This window comes from Miscanthus floridulus, unplaced genomic scaffold (assembly GCF_019320115.1).
Source record: "Miscanthus floridulus cultivar M001 unplaced genomic scaffold, ASM1932011v1 fs_329_5_6, whole genome shotgun sequence".
NCBI lineage: Eukaryota > Viridiplantae > Streptophyta > Magnoliopsida > Poales > Poaceae > Miscanthus > Miscanthus floridulus.
In genome coordinates, this window is record NW_027096595.1 from 13588 (window position 1) to 33993 (window position 20406).

A 20406-nucleotide genomic window follows, 5' to 3' on the forward strand; every position below is an offset into this window, starting at 1 on the left:
AAAATGTTTACCGAGTGTCACTGCACAACACTCGGTAAACACTATCTTTTACCGAGTGTATTGGCGCAACACTCGGTAAAATTCAACCAAATTTCTTGTTTTTCCCTTCATTCTTTTTCCTCTATCCACATATGATATTTAGTACTCCATTCCAAAATATGGTGTTTATTTCGATTTATTTACTATATTTCACAAATTTTTCATTCTTTATGAAAATTAGGTACATATCGTGTAAATTTAATTGTAATAATTAAAATCGAACTCGATAAATCACGAGATTGGAAGAATTAACATTGAAGCATACATCTATGTTATAGAAAAAATTTCATAACGTTTTGGAAGTATTTTTACATTCGTCGCTGCTGAACCGGTACATCTCCCAAAGAGACGCTAAACATTCACAATGACGAGTAGGATTTCTATTAAGAGTGAAATTCGACAATATGATTTGAACTTGGAATTTTTTAGATAGTAAATAGATGACATGAAATAGTTCATGTGAAAGTTTGGTGAATTTTAGGATTAAATTGGTATTTTTTCTTTTTTGTTTTGCATGAAATAATGGATACTTTTACCGAGTGTGACCTGAAACACTCGGTAAAGGTTAGCCACGGCCCACCTGTCTGCCACAGTGGGCTGCCATGCTTCTATTTACCGAGTGCCGTAGATCTGGGCACTCGGTAAACATGAGTTTACCGAGTGCCGTACATCTAGGCACTCGGTAAACAGAAGCATTCAACACAGCCGTTTCTCCCTCAAATCGTGCACGGACGCACACACACACACCGCACACGCCTCCCCACCGCCGCGGCCGCCTCCTCCCCTCCACCACCGTCGCCACCGGGCGGTCCCCCACAGCCGCCGCCACCGGAGAGACGGAGAGAGAGAGAGAGACGGAGAGAGAGACAGCGGCACCGGCGCACCGGACGACGATCCCCTCCGCCGACGCCGCCCCGTGCTCCCTCCTTCGCTCCCGTTCCCGCGAGGTGGGGTGGGGTGGGCCCCAGCAGCAACGGCGGCGGCAAGCACTCTCTCCCCTCCACCACCGCCACCACCGGGCGGTCCCCCACAGCCGCCGCCATCGGGGGAGGGCGGTCACCCGCCGCCACCGCGGGACTGCCGCCGCCGCGGCCGCCTCCTCCCCTCCAAGCTCCGGACCTGCTCATCTGCTGACTGAAGCATTGCTCTCAAACGCTCGGTAATTTCCTTGCAATCGTACAATAGATCCCTTGCTTTTGATAAAACTTGGCCCATTGCTTTGATTCTATCCGAAGCACTGCAAATTAGAGAAGAGATAAATCAGTAGAGAAAGAGAAAATATTCAGTGGTTGATGGATGCTGTTATCTTGTTCAGTGCTGTTGCCCAATTGAATAGTCGCTTCACAAAACAAACTTCATGAAAGGTTGGCTAGATAGATTAAAGGCATTTTTAGCGTACTTATTGAGTGCTAAGGAGATATTTTAGAAGGACAAAAGCTTTTGAACTAACTTGTAAAGTTAATCCAATTTCTGAATCAAGGTTTTAAATCTACGATTATATAGTTGATAGCACGGTATGGCCTCATTTAACTTCACCATTAGCTGTTAGAGAGGCCCTCTGCTAAATGCCACACCTTGAGATGTAAAACAGTCTTTTATATAATATCCCAGATTAAGAAATGAAGCAATTAATGAATAGTATATCAAATAGTATTTACATGGGTCACTGAAATTTAAGTCTACATATATATAAAAATGAAATCACGAGGAACGTTCCTTAGGTGCATCATTTTTTTGCATTGGAAAGTGATATTATTCTTTAGGTGCATTGTCAAATTCAAGAGAAAGGAAAATCAAGTACACTTATCCTAAAGCACATGTAAGGCCAAAAGGACAGAACCGAAAAAACTGTTACATCACAAAATTCATTTAATCAACCTGCATGCTGACACTTGAGACTTCAATAAGGAAAACAGCAATCAGTTTAAAATTGGTGTACTGCAAGAACAAAAAATACATTTACATGTTTAAGGGATATATATTTGTATATATATGACTGGGAGGATACCATATAAATGTTTTGGTTGTTCCTTGAACTTTACATAATTGTACAGTATGGTTTCTCAATGTAGTGCATGTAAGTGTCTTAGTTGAGTGACTCACCTTCTTCCTAAGCCTGCTCTTCCTTGCTGCCTCTCTATTCTGTGCAAGCCTCCTCAGTGTCTGCAGGATATACATAAATATATATATAACTGATGCACTGCAGTATGTATGAAGTGACTTTTCATCCTCCAAGATCACTTTGAACTGTGGCAAGAATCTTAATTAGGAGTCACTGACTCTCTCACCTTAGGGTCTTTCACTCTCTCCTGAGCACCACCAGATGCTGCACCCTTTCCACCGCTATTTTCTTCCTTCTGCAAATTAATTTGGCACCTTGTTTTGTTCAGGGGAGAGAGAGAGAGAGAGAGAGAGAGAGAGAGAGAGAGAGAGAGAGAGAGAGAGAGAGAGAGAGAGATGCATGCATACCTTAGTAAGGCTATTCCTGTTATCCTTGGCTAAGTTGTTATTAGGCAACGGCACAACGGGGCCTGCAGGAGCAGCGACACTCCTCTGCTGGCCACCTTGCTCTTGCCTCTTGGGTGAAGAAGAGTTGCCATTGGGCAGCATGCTGGCTGCCACCATGCCCATGCTAACACCCTACATAGGTAATTTAAGGTCAGCAAAACATAGTTAACGTTATAAATTTAGCACATTCCATATGCATGAATCAGGCATGCATGTCCGAGGAAGGAATAGATGAAGTGCAGCATGGAGATGGAGTTTGCATGCATGGAGTACTCAATACTAGCTGTTTGTGTACTCAATTCCACCATGCCCATGCAGTACATGTATGTAAAACAACGTCCGGGAGGGAGGGGGACATGCTTGCGTTTTTTTACCGGCATATATAAATCCGGCATGCATCAGCAAAAGGAATTGGAGCAGCAAAGAGCCTGCGTTTTTTTGACATCCATCACTATACACAGTAAGTACATGCATACGTACTCCTCCGACTGGCAGTAACCAAAAGGTTGACCACTGTTAGTCTATTACAGTAACCATCCGTGTTTACCTTGTCCAACCGAAATCATGAGACAGATAGGCACTCACGGATTGAGAAATGAGATAGGCAAGCAGCATGCAGCTTCCGGGCGGTACTGTCGGAGATCCCCTCCCCTACCCGGATGTTGACGTGACGGGTCCAGGGTCCCGGGTCCGTCCGGTCAAATGCGTGTTGGTCCGTGAACATGGCTCCAAATGCAAGTGCAATTCAGATTTCAGGGACGTCCATAGTCAGCGAGGCTAAAGTTTACCTCAGGGCATAAGGTTATCAAATGAAAGTGAGGAAAGCTTTGACAGAAGACATACCAAAATCTTACCTTTTCCTAACTTTTATTGTGATATCATGATTGAGCCTAGCCCTGCTAAAATTCAATGAACTTGCAGTACAATATACCATATATTTCAAACAGACCGACTAACTAAAAAAGACGCTTATTTCCAGCACAGGTACTAGAAAAGAAGTGCTTTGATAATGAGATACATATACCATATGTTTACCACTGGTTAAACTTTGAAACTAACAGTATGAAACCATGCACCTAGAGCAAATAACAACTCATCAGTCTATGGCATGGCAGGAAACGCAAGAGCATATTTCTTTACATTATTTATTTCCATGGCAAGCTTCGTACTACTTGTAGTACCAAAAAAGTAGCATATCTTTACAGCTAAAAAGACGCAAAGGGGATTGTCAACCTGCTGATGCTCTACCTCAATCTTCGATAAATCTTGCTAGTGATGCTTGTGGCTACAAAAAAATTGGTTCCATGTATTCCTCCATCTACAAGTGACATAGCGGCCTTTCAACCTTAGGTAAAATCTCATCATCCAATCTAGCAAACATCTTCTATGTGAATCGACCAAGAACATGAATGTCTCTTTATCATCTCATATGGTTTTTCTCTAGCACTACTACTCTATTGCTCTAAACTGCAATATCGTCTATATGTTAGGATGGATGACCGTCAGTGGATGTACACGGGCTATCAGAAGAGGGGTCAATACACAAATGAATGGATTGAGAAGGCCAATGATTTCATGACGAAGGCATTTGCAAACGGACGGCGACATGCCTGGTGTCCCTGTAGGAAGTGTAAGAACAAGGCAATGAAAACATATGAGGAGATGACTAAAGATCTTGTCAACAATGGATTTGTAGAGAACTATACCCGGTGGACCATGCATGGTGAACTCCATCGTGCGAGAGAAGAGGTCGTGAGACAACGGATCGAGGAGTTTGATTCTGAAGCCGGGGTGGCAGAAATGTTAAATGACCATGACATGGCTTTCGATGAAGGAAGTGCAGAGCAGGAGCCAGAGCAAACTGCAAAGGCGTTTTACGCCATGTTGGGATGCGGCACAACAACCCCTTCACGGGCGCACCAATGTTTCTAAACTGGATGCCATTGCACGTCTAATGGCTGTGAAGTCCCAGTTTAGCTGGAGTAGAGAATCCTTCGATCAACTGTTGACAGTAGTTGGCACCCTACTTCCGGATGATCACAGTTCTGCCAAAGAACACGTATGAGTCAAATAAAATCCTTCGTGCACTCAAGATGTCGTACGAGCAGATACATGCTTGTCCGAACGGATGCATCTTATTCAGGGGAGAACATGCTGACGATAAGTACTGTCCGAAGTGTAAGGCATCTAGGTACATTGAGTTAGAATCTGGTGATGGCCGGAAGACGCAAACAAAAGTCGGCGCAAAGATCCTAAGGTACCTTCCTTTCATACCGAGGATCCAACGGCTTTTCATGAGCGAGGAATCCTCAAAACAGATGACGTGGCACAAAACTGGACGCCGATACACTGACAAGATGATACATCCGTCCGATGGTGAATCATGGAAAAGCTTCGATCGGAAGCATACCGACAAAGCTGATGAGGCTCAGTAATGTACGCATTGCACTGGCAACTGATGGGTTCAATCCTTATGGAATGGGTTCTTCACCATACACATGTTGGCCCATATTCGTCATCCCTCTCAACCTCCCACCTAGCGTCGCCTTTCAACGGCAAAATATTTTCTTGTCACTTATAATTCCTAGGACACACGAGGGCTAATATGAGTGTGTACATGGAGCCTTTGATAGACGATTTGGTCCGTGCATGGGACGAAGGGGTAGTGACATACGACCGATTCACAAAGACAAACTTCAGAATGCATATTTGGTACCATTATTCCATGCATGACTTCCTGGCTTATGGGTTATTTTGTGGCTGGTGTGTTCACACGAAGATGCCATGCCCGATATGCAAGTCAGCTGTGGAGTTCTTTCGGTTGGAGAAGGGGGGCAAGTTTTCTTCATTTGACAAACATCGACAATTCCTCCCTCTTGACCACTCATTCAGGAGAGACAAGAAGAACTTTCGAAAAGGTGTCACAGTGGAAGACTCTGCACTGGAAATGATGACAGGTGCCCAGGTTCTTGAGATGTTAGATGGTCTTGTGGTCGATAATGAAAAGGGGGGCTTCGTGGGATATGGAAAAGAGCATGCCTGGACACACAAGTCGTGCTTGTGGAAGCTTCCTTACTTTAAGGACCTCCTTCTTCCACATAATATTGATGTAATGCACACTGAAAAGAATTTCGCCGAGGCGGTCCTTCACACAATCATGGACTGGGAAAAGTCAAAGGACAATGTCAAGGCTAGATTGGATCAAGCAACGCTGTGCGATAGACCAAAGCTAAACATGTTGCCTCCCTTATGTGGGAAGTCATGGAAGAAGCCTAAGGCCGACTTCGTCCTAACGAGGGCCCAAAAGAAAGAAGTTCTTCAATGGTTCCAATCGTTGATGTTCCCCGATGGGTATGCAACGAATTGGAGGAGGGGTGTGAACTTAAGTACCATGCGAATCACAGGGCTGAAGAGTCATGATTACCACATATGGATTGAGCGCCTTCTTCCGGTGATGGTTTGTGGCTATTTCCCTGATCACATCTGGCGAGTGATGGCAGAGTTGAGCATGTTCTTCCGCAAGCTATGTGCTAAGGAGATATCTCGGACTGAGATTGAAGAAATGGAAAGAATGGCCCCGGTGTTGCTCTGCAAGTTGGAGAAGATCTTTCCCCCCGGCTTCTTCAATCTGATGCAACATTTGCTCTTGCACCTACCATATGAGGCAAAAATGGGGGGCCCTAGTGCATGCCCGTTGGTGCTATCCAATTGAGCGATGCCTAAAGGTTCTTAGAACAAAATGCAAAAATAAATGCAAAATTGAAGCTTCCTGTGCAGAGGCATCCATTGTGGAGGAGGTGTCATACTTCACAACAAGATACTATGCCGACAACCTTCCTAACGTGCATAATCCACCCCCTCGTTACAATGCTACTGACAATCAGTCGACCCTCAGCCTTTTTCCGAGGGCAACTCGGAAGTGCAAGTGAACCTACCTTGAAGATGTTGAGCCTAGAAGAGTGGCGCTCTATCCAGCTGTATGTGTTGCGGAACCTTGAAGAGGTTGGCCCGTACATTGCGTAAGTTTTACACAAACTTGTTTCTTTTCTTGTCAGTATTTCGCATGCACCCATCCAACCCTCTTGTTAACGTCCGTTACAGCAAATTTGTTCTCCTCTACCATCGTCCATCACGGAGGGAACCCACCGAAGCGGAAGTTGAAACCCTTCTAAGACATGGCGCGGGAGAACGAAATCCCACTTTTATTTGTTGGTTCAAGGAGGAGGTACTGTTCAATTTCATTTGTTGTTTGTACTTAACTCTCAACTTGACAAATATATAACGAATCATCCTACTTGAACTAGCAGGCCAAAACTGACATGTCTATGAGTGCCGAGTTGAGGCAAGTTGCCAATGGATTTGAATTTAGGGTCAAGTCATTCTCTGTGTACGATGTCAATGGATATCGCTTTCACACAACTCGGCATGAGCAGAGTCGGCCGAATCGAAGAACCACAAATACCGGTGTTTTCACGCCAGGCACAGATGGGTTGGACTACTATGGAATAATTGAAGAAATATACAAACTCAAGTTTCCTGGTTGTGTACCTCTTCATCCTGTCATATTCAAATGCCATTGGTTTGATCCCAAAGAAGTGATAAAGACCCCTGAGCTTGGGTTAGTCGAAGTTCTAAAGTCATCCGTCTTGTTAGGAGACGACGTGTACATTGTGGCCCAACAGGCCACGCAAGTTTATTATCTCTCATACCCGTGCCAAACCAAAGACCGTCTTAAGGCGTATGATGTTGTGTACAAGGTATCGCCGCATGGTAAAGTACCCGTCCCAAATGATGATGATTATAACATCGATGCAAACACATATGATGGAGAGTTCTTTCAAGAAGAAGGATTAGAAGGGAGTTTTGAGATTGTCTTAGATGTAGATCTCGCAATGGAAGTAGACAATGATACGATCATTGTTGACGGGGATGATGGAGAGGAGGTTCACAACGCGAAGGACTTGTTATTACTTGAGCAACACCATTCAGGCAGTGTCGCTAGTGATGAGACTTTGAGAGACGATCATAATTACGTCGACAATAGCGATGATGAGATTTTTGGCCCACCTATCGATGATCTTGATGATTATTTCTAGTACATGTAAGATCTGTAGTACTTATGGCAATTTTATACATGTATGATACATTTACTTATTTTGCATCTCTTTTATACATGTATGATATATTTACTTATTTTGCATCTCTTTTATACATGTATGATACATTTACTTATTTTGCATCTCTTTTATACATGTATGATACATTTACTTTTGTATATGCGTACTGATAGTTTATTCCTTTTGTTGCAGGTGATTGATGGTGGGCGGTGGAATCAGGAAGCTTAGGTCGGTTATGACCTTACTGGCTGGTGGCGAGGGGTCCAGCCAGGGTGGAGGAGGAGGGCGTGCACAGACTGAGGGTGGAGGGCGTGCCCAGGGAGGAGGAGGAGGACGACGACGAGGGCGTGCCCAGGGAGGTGGAGCCCAGGATGGAGGAGGAGCCCAGGGTGGAGGAGGAGGACGGCGACGACGAGGGCGTCGAGAGCCGACACCTCCTCCACGGGACGACGACCACGAGTTCGGAGCGGCCACGGAGGAGGAGGAGGAGGAGGAGGAGACCAGGGAGGAGATAGCGGAGGCGGTGGAGGAGGCACGGAGGGAGGATGCTTCCGAGCGGGTTGAGCGCGAGGAGGATGCCGACTTGGTGGCAGAGGAAAATGGGGTGCCTACGGTTTGGCTGCGAGGGTCGTCGCGCCTCCCAGACTTACCCATACAGAGACGGCCAGTGATTCGACCATCCGGAACTAAGTAAGTAATTTTTGCATGTTAACACTAATTCACAGGTTTTTAAGTTATAACAGAAACTAATATTCAATCTCAATAACTTTGTGCAGGGATTGGGAAATGGTGATCCCAGGGAGTCACTCTCGCCGAGTAAACGGGATCCTGGGTCTTCTGTGCAGGGCAAACTACCCTGGGATGGTGAGGATCGATGGTGTTGTGCAGCCCGCCATGAAGTGGTCCCACTGGCACGCCGCCAGCGATCAGACTGATCGAGCTGGCAGGTGTTATAACAGCAAGGCCGACCGAGTGATGAAAGAGCTGTGGGTACGTGTTCATCGCACTATGCTGATAATAACATCACATTAATTGTATATTACTGACTGTATTTGCTTGTAGGATTACTACACCTTGGCGGAGGGAGTACGTAGGGAGGACGCGGATGACGTGGTGAACAGAGTCTGTGTTCACCGAGTGCAGGACCTCTTCTACGAGACAAAGCTCCTGTGCAGAAGAATTTACCATGCCCGCAGAGGAAACAGAGTCACCAGAGCGCAGGCAGTGCACCTGCCCCTAACTAAGGAGCAATACTTGACGGTAAACATGAGATTACATCGTCTGTGATTAATTGCACTGAAATTGATTTATGATTTGTCATGTGCTCATGTACGTGCAGGTGCCTCCTGCTTGGTGTGCGGGGATGGACAACTGCTGGGAGGCCATTGTGGACACGTGGTTGAGTGAGGAGTACGAGCAATATCACGCCGTACGCTCACGTTGCCGTGCGATGATGCAGGGTTCCTCGCACAAACAAGGGCCCACTACCCTCAAGGAATATGCAGCCAGATATGTACGCGGATTTCATTTCGTTGTTGCTACACTAACTTCTGAATGCATAATATCTTATTGTTGTGCTTCTTCCTGCAGACGCGGTTCCACCCCGGCCAGGAGTGCGCCTCGTTCAAGGCATATGCCTTGGCACACAAGGGCAAGGCAAAGGACCCCGACCTCGTCTACAACCCGGAGGACCCGCCCGAGGCATACAGTAACCTGAGCGTGCACAGTCGCCTCAGCGAGTACACGGCGATGGCGAGAGAGATCCATGGGCCAGAATTTGATCCGAGCACCGCTGACCTCGAGGGTGACATCGTCATGAGGTTGGGACCAGGTAAGCCACACGGGAGGTACTATATGGGCAACAGCACCATAGACACGGCCAACACTCAGACACTCGCCCAGATTAGAGCCCGGAGCACGAGTTCGAGCCCGGCCATACGCCCACGCTCACAGGGTGGTAGCACTCCAGGTTAGTTCTGTTGCATTCGTTATCCATTCATTTTCTACCCGTTCTTTATTTGCATTCTAACTATGTGATAAATAATTGTAGGCCCAGATTGAAGCCCTGCAGGAGTCACAGCAGGCCTCACAGAGCCAGTTTCAGGCCCTCCAGCTATCGCACCAGGCCGAGTTGGCACAGGAGAGGGCGCGAGTGCAGGCCCAGCTTGAGGCCTTCTAGCAGTCGCAGAAGGCCTGGTACGAGTACATGGCTAGCTTTTCTCAGAGCATGGGCCAGCCTCCACCGCCTCCGCCGCCGCCGATGATACCGTTGGTGCCTCCACCTCCGCGCGACGGCACTCCTGTGAGTCACTCTTCATCTTGAAAGGCTTTTTCAGTTCAGATTGTGCTACAGTCAACACTATCATGTTAGAACCTAGAAGAGAGTAGGATACATACATGTATAAGTTAGATTATTAGTAATATTGTTCAGACCTTGAAAGGCATCATGTTAGGTTCTACATTAGTACATAGGTGTTTGCCCAATTCATGTTCAGTCTACTCGACCATGTGTGACGATATCTTGCACATAGAGGAGAACTAAACAACAACTAACTTGATATGTGTTATCTATTATATGCCTATATATTGATGTCACTGTTAACTGGTCTTTCGAAGGAATATTTGAATTTGGCATACTACCTTATGATTAATTGACAAATATGTTTATTTTCTTTTGCTCCCTCATTCCAGGGACCTTCTACAGCTGGATCGAACAACGATCAAGACTTGGACTTGTCTCCGTTTCTCGGTAGGGCTCCGACCATGTGACAGGACCATGTTTCACTTGTTTGTATGTTGAACTTAGAAGTGGGTTGAACTTTGTGGACTTTGGACATGTTGATGGTGTTTGTGGACTTTGCATTGTGCTTGTGACATTTGTTGTAGCTATATGTTGGTTATAATGAGTGGATGTGACATTTGTGGACATATATGTGATATATATTGTCTATCTGTTGGTAACTGTGATATTCTGTTATAATTGTTGTTAATTGTGGCTGGATATGCACTGAAACAAAAAAAAAATACGGTGGACAAGTTTTACCGAGTGTAACACTCGGTAATGGTGATGTTTACCGAGTGTTACACTCGGTAAAACAGAGAACAGAACCAAATTGGTTCTGATTCTGTTAATTTTGCCGAGTGTGCCATTTTTTACCGAGTGCCACGACCCCACTCGGATATATGTGCCATTTTTTACCGAGTGGAACACTCGGTAAATGAGTTACATGTTTACCGAGTGTTACCGGTACACTCGGTAAACTATATTAGGAAAAAAATATTTGCTGGAATTGTTTTAATCATGAAAATGGTTATCTGTTTACCGAGTGCTATGTCTAACACTCGGTAAACGACGCCGTTAACGGCAAGCTTGGGGACTGACGACCGTCATGTCGTAGTTGTTTACCGAGTGCCGGCGTAGCACTTCGGTAAGATTTATTCTCCGAGTGCCCCATTAGTTGACACTTGGTAAACTAACTTTACCGAGTCGTTGTTTACCGAGTATGTTACCGAGTGTGGCACTCGGGAAAAAATTTACCGAGTGTTTATCCATATTTGCCGAGTGTTTATCACACTCGGTAATTAATCAGTATCCCGTAGTGTGTGGAGGCATGGGCTGATTTGTTTCGGGTGCACGACTAGCCTCCCTGACGGATTTGGGACGGTGTGCCAGGCTTTCCTCTCGGTATAGCACGAATGCGAAGAAATGTAAGGCTCTCGTGACGGAGGTTTGCGAGTCAACGCAAGTGCTCTCATTCATAGGAAAAAATTGGTCTGCAGCAGTGAACAAAAGGATCTATTTGAAATTAGGGTTGGTAAACAATCAAGATATGTATCCATTGCAACATGACGACCAAGTTCAGCTCTACAACCCAAATAATATGTGTTACAGTTACAAAACAACGCATTCAACTACTAGCCCCAGCACAACATAACAACAATCAGGTTTATGTCATAACTGAATGTCACAATTTTATCTAAGCCTACCTACTACATGAACACTGAACTGCAGCTCACTGCACGAGTCATTCACTATGACAGAAAAAAACACACTAGTGACGATTCATGATGCATATTAGCGACGGAATAATAGACATGGAATAAATTTCGTGAGTCTCTAAAAATGTACCCATCTCTGATGTGGTACCACACAAAAACGGACTTGAAAGAGGCGTGTCTCTAAAATATTCAGAGACGGTTACTAAATAGACAAGTCTCTGATATGCACTCATCAGAGACGGATATGGTTGCTTACAGAGACATGTGATGGATAGATGCAGCCCTAATCCTACATATGTGACGTTTCTCATTTTAGCGCCACCGATGTACCCATCTTCAATTCTTTGTGCATTTCTGTTGTAGTGGTTCCCCGAGTTTCAAAAGTTTGATGAAAGCTGCACATACTGCATCCTTGTGTGCTTCTTTAATTTCACAGTTTGATCTGAAACATCGTCATGATGCACCATCCTCCATTCTAATCTCTTCGGCTGCATCAATCACCAGCCCGTGAAGCCATGCCCGGTATCTCTCCTAATGTCGAGTTGGGCACAGTAGTAATGTAGTAATGCCCAATTTTTTTCTAACGTCCCTAAGATGTTTTGCACAGAGCCCCACCGCAAGCACCCGCATTTTGCTGAAAACATATAGCACCTCTGATTTCCCAAATTAATAAATGGCACACAAGGCCGCTACAATGAACATTAATTCATGTTCACTGCAGCATGCATGTTTCATGTCATCACTAATCCGTAATCTAGCTACTGCAGCTTCATAACTATCGACACCTCTCAACCACATTAGATAGATCAGCTAGATTTTTACCCAAAACTTCCTAGCAAGCACACACTCAAGAATAATGCCCTGTTTGGATCCTATGATCTAAAGTTTAGTTAGTTGGCTAGAGTTAAGAACTAAAACTTTAGACCACTTTAGTTCACTTGTGTGGTAAATTTTTTTATGAGGTTGACTAAACTTTAAACAACATATATCTTTTATTTGGAGACTCAAGAGCTAAAGTAGTCTAAAATTTAGTAGTTAAACTTTGAATCATAGGATCTAGACAAATCCTAAGTGACGAATACTATCTTCTTCACTATTTTATTTCCCATTTTGCCAAATCGTTAGTGGTAGGCAACAGCTATCATACCACTAGAGCTAGTGTTTGCATTGCAAGAATATTTTGTAGTCTTCCCTCACCAAAATACTGTATAAAGGAACCTAGGTAGTATATTTTAAGAATTATTTTAAGAGGATGAGAAGACTGACATCTACCTCTCTCTTTAAAGCTACTTGGACGGTTAACAGATAAGATGGGTATTTAATGAATAGTGTCTCAGTGTACATTATATTTAGGGATGAAAGATGGGCTGTCTATAAATCCATAAATAGACTTAAATTTTGTGGATGCCTTGTATCCCTAATTATATTGTAAGGGCTTGTAGGGTTGAATACTTGAACCTGCAAAAAATAAAACTATTTGCGGGCTTGCGGACAATCCGTCTTGCATCCCGCATTATATTGTAGGGGCTTGCAGGGTTGAAAACTTGAACCCACAAAAAGTAAGTCTATTTATAGGTTCACGGACAACCCACATGCATCTCTAATTATATTATAAGGGCTTGCGGGGTTGAATACTTGAATTTCCTATACCGAAACAATGACCCTTGTATGTTTAACCTTTATAAACAATATCCAAGCAACCAACTCATCACTTTTGCTGATTATAAACAATTAATCAGCTAAACAGTATAGAGCAGCTGAATTAATTAAACTATTGCAATGAAGACTAATCTTATTTTAGCATCAAATTGGTCATGTAAAATATGACTCAAGCCAAATTTGGGTATCAACACAAAGGTGGGTTGGCCAAAAAGAGTCGACATATGTAAAATGAGAATAAGTCATATGGTTAGGTTCCTTGTGTTGGAACCCACCCATCCGAGTCCACGTTCTCGATCTGACATGGGTGCTCATATTTTTCAGGATTTAACAACGCTATTCTTTTAGTGGTAAACGGCAGTGCCAGTCGACAACGAAGACACCAGTGATGATTTCATTAATTTCGAGATGCACTGGCTCAGTCTTTCAAAGGTTTCATAGGCGTAGGTCGTGTGTGTGCATGTGCATTCAAGAGGTGAGTGCTCCTGTATGTATATGAGCCTTTGTGTTTGTACTTTGACTTATATTAAAAGAGTCAACATATAATGATATAGCAGTACTTACTGTGATTCAAAAAAAACAAGAGACTCAATAAATTTTGAGGACCAAAACATATTGATGACCACCAAATTGTTATAGTTAAGCTTATGCTAAGTAAAATCTAAAATTTCATGAAAACTTACCCCAGTAAGGTAGGCAAATAAACTTATATGAACGGAAATATTTTATTCCAGTTAGCTTTATGTGTTTTTATTATTGTCTAACCCGTAGAAGCCATATCAACAAATACGCATAACAAGAATATTGTTACAATACAATAATTTTTTTTATGAAACTTACCCTACTAAGGTAGCTACGCAAATAATTTACTATGAACGGAAATATGCAAATAAACTTACCCTAGTAAGGTAGCTAGTATAAACTTTTTTGCTGTGATGTAGGGGGCATGGCCCTGCCGGGCCCCCTTATCTCCACCACTGGTCAGCGGGTCTCGTTGGTCTACGCCCATGGCCATTGGCCAGCCCAGCAGGTAGATCTGACACCAGGTTCCTCCATGCTCTCACGTCCCCTGCCGTTTGCCCGGTTTCATCCCCTCCGGCAAAGCCAGTCGAAGCAGTAGGTTGGCCAGGGTTATTATATACATAGATGGGGATGGCTCAATAAAGAGAGTCGACATATATGATATGAGGGTAGCCTCTCCTTGTATTGGAATCCATCCATCTGAGTTTAAGTTCTCAGTTTGATATATGTGCTCATATTGTCCAGGATTTGGACAACGTTATTCTTCAGTGGTAGACGACATGCCAGTCAACAACGATACACCTATAATGACTTTATTAATTTGGAGATCATGCCGACTTAGTCTTTTAGATGTGTTCATAGGTGTAGCTTGTGTGCGCGCGCGTATGTACTCTATGTATGTAGGCAGACGGTGATCACGCCCTGGCCGTCTCTGTCTGATCGATGGATCGATCCAATAGCTTCATCAATTCTGAGTAGCTGCAGATGGGTCGGATAGCTAACTGCAGTAATTGGGCTGCAGGACACTGGACGATGCAAATTGCAGGCAGCAGGGCATGGCCACATGGTAGCGGAGGACCAGCGATTGCAATGGTGGAATGAATGCGCAGGCGATTAGATCGTGGCATGCAGCAGGACATGGCAGCGGTGGACCAGTGATTGTGCTGAAAGGGGCCGGCGCTATGCCAAAAGAAAGGAAAAAGAAGTAACCCTAATTTGGTTGACGCCGGTAATAATTGTCTTTCCTATTTTGCTGCAGGCTACCCCTCTTGCTTGATGCTTTTAACAAGGACAGAGCTTCATTCTCAAGACATGATTAATGATCTGCATTACAAGGACAAAGCTTTCATTCTCAAGACATGATTTAAATATAATAATCTATTCTTTTTCACTAACTGTTACAAGGACATATATATGCTATCTTTCTTGATCAAGCTCTATGATGAAAAGGATTTTAATTACTCTTCTATGATGATTATTATCTTTATTTTTTAGATGAAATAGTCCCATGTAGTTCACTTCAGAAGTTAGTTGTTTTGAGAACCGTTACTGTATCTTTGTGTTGATTGAGATTCATAGAAAATAGAGTGCATGATGACTCTATGCATGTGAAAATTTTGGTTATATACTTGCAGAATAAAATAGGATACATCCTCTGTTTTTGTTCTTGTAAACCATCATCACAGACTGTTTATCTACACACGTCTACGATGAGGAGTCATCACAACACATTTTGTGTGCACACGTCTGAAATAACGCCTCATCACAGACGTGTGTAGATAAAACATGTCTGTGAGAGGAGTTATCACAGATACATATTGTATATACGCGTCTATGATGAGGAGTCACCATAGATGCATGTTCACGCGTCTGTGCATTTCCAGTCATCATAGACGTGATAAGACTGACATGTCGAACCCGCGTCTATGATTTGCGTTGAACGCATTTGTGATGTGGAATTCTGACATAGTGCCAAGAATTATGCACGTTTTCAGGTCACGCAACACTCTGAAGAATGCTACAAGCTATCCCCTTTCATGGTGCCATCATAAATATGAATATGAATCATGGTGATGGAGGGGCTCAAGCCAGTGAAGGGATCAACAGTTAGGTGCACAGGCCACAACCACATGCAACGGTGCAATTTCACGTCGCCATTATTCAATTCCTATTTGGAAACATGTCGTTATAATTCGATCATTGTATAGCAAGAACTATGCCATTTTCTACGCCGTGGACAATGTTGGGACCACGACGACAAGCGAATGCATTTCCATATTGCTCCAACTGCCTCTTTCTTCTCCTCTAGTTTGTTCTCCTTGTGCTCCTTGTCTCAACCACTATACTGCCCCTTTGTCTCAAGCACTATACTTCATATTATAAGTTCACAATTGATGTCTTGTCTCGATCATTGTGAAGCCAAAAGAGCACTCTTGGAGGTACTTATAGTCCACTTATTATATATAAAATAATTTTTGAGATGAGTTTAATTACGCAAATTGACATACAACATGAACTAATTAATCAAACAGTGGCATCACGACAGGTACGAGATAGCACAGTCATGTTGCCACTTGACTATCTTCGACTTAGGTCCTATTTGGATCCATTATCTACTAATAGTTAGCTAGCTAATTTTTACCGCTATAACTAGATTTGTTCAACTAGTAATAAAATAGTTGTTAGTCGGGTATTTAGTTAACGATTAGCTAAACTATTAGCTCGGTCTTTTTGGATCCAAGGAACTAACTATTAGCAACTAACTATTAGCTCTATGGATTGAAACAGGATCTTAGCATAGCGTTATAATAGGAAAATATTTTCAATGTTTATCCTCTCGGTCTTATACCTCTTAGGAGGTGGTAGTAGGTCACCTCGTATCCACATAGATCAAACTAAATAGACGGCGCCGCAATCATTCTAGAGTACTGTAGCAACACCTATTATTTTTTATATTGAGATGTAAATGTGACCACATTGGCAATTAGAAGTGTTTGCTGTGATTGACTAAACAAACATAAATCTTAATTTTTTTCAAAAAAAAAGACTTGCAAAAATCAATTCAAATATATTTCAACGTGACCTTTGCGACCCTACTTTTTATAAAAGCTAAAGAAAGTATAATGGCAAAAAAATAACTAGCCATATGCAATTTGGTGGGCATCACTAATGCAACCGTCTCGTATTCTATCTTTTTACACATATAGCATGACGACGATTATGGATGCTTCGTTGGGACCATACACGCAGCCCGCATGTGCACATGAAGCAATACCATCTGTGTATAGCTGTCATATATTGTCGTGCCTACTTTTTTTTTTGCAAAACCCAGACACAGACACAGACATACTCACACTCGTCAACTCTATGAATGCAAGCACATTACATTATGAGCACCTTTGAAAGACAACTATGATGAACTGACAAAACTCGAGGTGATGAAGTCATCACATGATGTCTCGCTATTGATGAACACATCGCCTACCGCTGAAAGAAAAATATCGTTAAATCTTGAAATAAATCAAAAGAATATGAGAACCTGCACAAAGTGGAGAATTTAAATCTGGGGTAGATAATAATTCCACCGAGCAATCTACTCCCCCGTTATAAATTATAAGTCGCTTTCACTTTTTCTGGTATATCATATTATTTAAAATAGATGTACCATAAAGGTCAAAGCGACTTATAATTTAGAACAGAGGGAGTAGCTTAGTTCGTACACGTACTGTCATGCCAACTAACAGATGGAGAAAGAAGTTATTTGGGGACGGATACGAGTCCTCATTGTGGTACTGTATATCCATGTATTAATTATTGATGTACTGCCATGTATAAATACCGGAAATACATGAACCCAAAGTCGTCATGCAAATTGCAATAATATTCTGTCTCTTCAGACATGCATGCATAGTAACGGCCGGTAAGTCTACATGCAAATTTTAATATTCTATCTCTTCACACAAACGTGTAGTTATAAGCTACCGTACGTGGATAACATATAATACTCTGCGTGTACGTATCCTATCCATGTACAACATGTGTGCTACCGCTCATACCGTATGTACGTTTATATACATACATAATACTTGCATATGCGAAATATCAATATATAGACAGCCATCGTCTACTATAAATCTAAATATTCTGTCTATTTACACATAGTTAATTAAGCTTTCTCCATGACACAGCGCGCGCGCTTCAAAAAAAAAAACACCTTGTGCATGCATGCAATGACAATAATGGATGCTTTGTCCAAGAAATATACGCACGTGCATGAATAGAACGCAACAACTGTTACGCGCCGAATCAAAAGCTTATAAACGCGACAACGCGATCGAGCGAATAATTGACGCCGCGCGCGTTAATTAATGGTACGGTTGGTCCAGTACGTATCTTTCTGTATTTATCCCTCCTATTAAATAAGCGTCACGTAGGTCCTCGATCTCTAGCTACAAATCCATGTGATTGTGAACTCCTCCTGTAGTTATAGTTAGTCCGGTAAACATCAACCGGCCGGCCCGGAAGCCCACAGGGAAAATTGTCGTATTCTAGCTAGATCTCTTCGTGTAGTTGTCATGCATATATATATATTGCCAGGCCATCTATATATATAGATGCATTATTGTAGGAAATCACATGCATGCACATGCATGCATCCGGCCTGACACGATGATTCTACCAGCCCGTACGTTTCGTCGTAAACGATCGTGGATTATTTACTGCTGGCTGATTTGGTGTGAGAAAAAAATAATGTTCTAACTATAATCCACGATCGTATACGAGCTAGTTGATCGAGGACGATATATATATTTGCATGCATCCTGACACATGGATCCACCGTCCGTGAAACATTATTCGTGTGGACATAATACAACAATATTAATATATATAAAGGGTGGTTGGTCACTTGTGTGATTGCAAGTCAAAATCACACGAATTTAAATAACAGCAACAAATCATGTATTCCAGAGCTTTTCTCACTTGGAATTTAAAATCATGTGATTCATGAATTTACAAAAAGAGAAATACTATAACACACTCGAGTGTTCCTCTCGCTCTCAACACTCGATTCCTCTCCCTCCCATTCTTCTTCGTCTCTGGCCTCTCGTTCTTCTTCCCTAACTCCAGCGGGCATAGAAGGGGCTCGGGGAGGCAGGCCGGCCAGGCCGTAGAGACGGCGGGATTGCAACGGTTAGAGTTCCGACAGCGTAGGAGTCGGCCGGCAAAGTCGGGGTGGGGGTGCCATGCCTGATGGTGGCGGGGGAGGAGGGAGAAGGGGGCTGCCACGGGTGTGGTAGGTCTCGGCCATGGAGCTCCGGCGAGACCCCTACCGCGCTGCGGGCGGGGCAGCGGGCGGCGGTGAAGCCGTCGGGAGGAGGATGAAGGCATGAAGAGCAAAAATCGGAAGTGTTCTCGGGCCTTTGACACACTCGAGGTGTTCTACAAACGGACCCTAGAGAAAACCAGGGCAGAAGCAATCCCAAAGCTAGAATCACCATGACGTAAATTAAATAAAACGGAAACAAAAATAAATTTTGTGTCTAGGAACAACGTGTATGGAAGATGTCAAAATAAAGTGAAATACAATAAAATGCAGATCTAATTTGTGGAATGTAAATTAACATGATTATATGGGCCTTTTTGCAACAATGTAAAGCAAAAAGGCAAATTTGAGAAAACATAAAAATAAAAGATCCCACATATCCTCAATTTAATTACTATCAATTTATACGGGATTTACACTGTACTCATACTAGAGTTACGATGACAATTTTTGTGTAATTTCTAGGTAGAATTTGTGTAACTAAAGTATCTCAGATGCTGAAGTTAGTCAATCTCTAGCACCAATAGTAACTCCAAGAGCAGTAGTGTGTGTACTATGTAGTGTAAGAGAGGAGCATTTTCACTTGAGCAGTATAACTTTTTAGGGTTGCTTGGTGGTATCTCACCGTGCGTCATGCGTGACATGTGAGCGTTTGTCGTCGTCTCTCTAGCTTCACCAGGGTTTTAATTAATTATTAATTAATATAAGGTGCTCAGGAGCCAGGCTCCTCCGGTTCCGGCCAGCCACGAGTATACTGTTGGGTGTTGAACACGAGTATACATCATCATCAGCTTTATTTTAGGCCCGTTTAGATCCCACCCAAATCCAAAATTTTCAAGATCTCCTCGTCACACTCAAATCTTGCGGCACATGCATGGAGCATTAAATGTAGGTAAAAGAATAACTAATTGCACAGTTTGCCCGTAATTAACGAGACGAATCTTTTAAGCTAAATAGTCCATAATTAGACAATTTTTGTCAAACACAAACGAAAGTACCACAGTAACCAAAAGCTAAAAATTTTCGCATCTAAACGGGACCTTATTTGCAGCCACGAGTAGTATACACACGAGGAAAAGTCTGCGAATCGTGGAACGGAGGAGGCAGGGATTGCCGGCCGGATTGGGAGCCGAGCAGCAGGGGAGCATGGGAGATGACTAGATGCCTGCCTGCAGCCAAGCCTGGTGGTGTCATGGACGTCATTAATTGCATGTCTCATGCAATGTGCCGGCCGTCCCT

The 20406-nt window shown here is 43.2% G+C and overlaps 1 long non-coding RNA gene across 1 annotated transcript; it reads left to right on the forward strand.

The window, feature by feature from the left end:
- The first annotated feature begins 6461 nt into the window (after positions 1-6461).
- LOC136531363 (uncharacterized) lies at positions 6462-7261 on the forward strand. The gene is made up of 3 exons (XR_010778007.1): positions 6462-6566; positions 6649-6772; positions 6855-7261. It is a non-coding gene; the product is annotated as an uncharacterized lncRNA (long non-coding RNA).
- The last annotated feature ends 13145 nt before the right edge of the window (positions 7262-20406 follow it).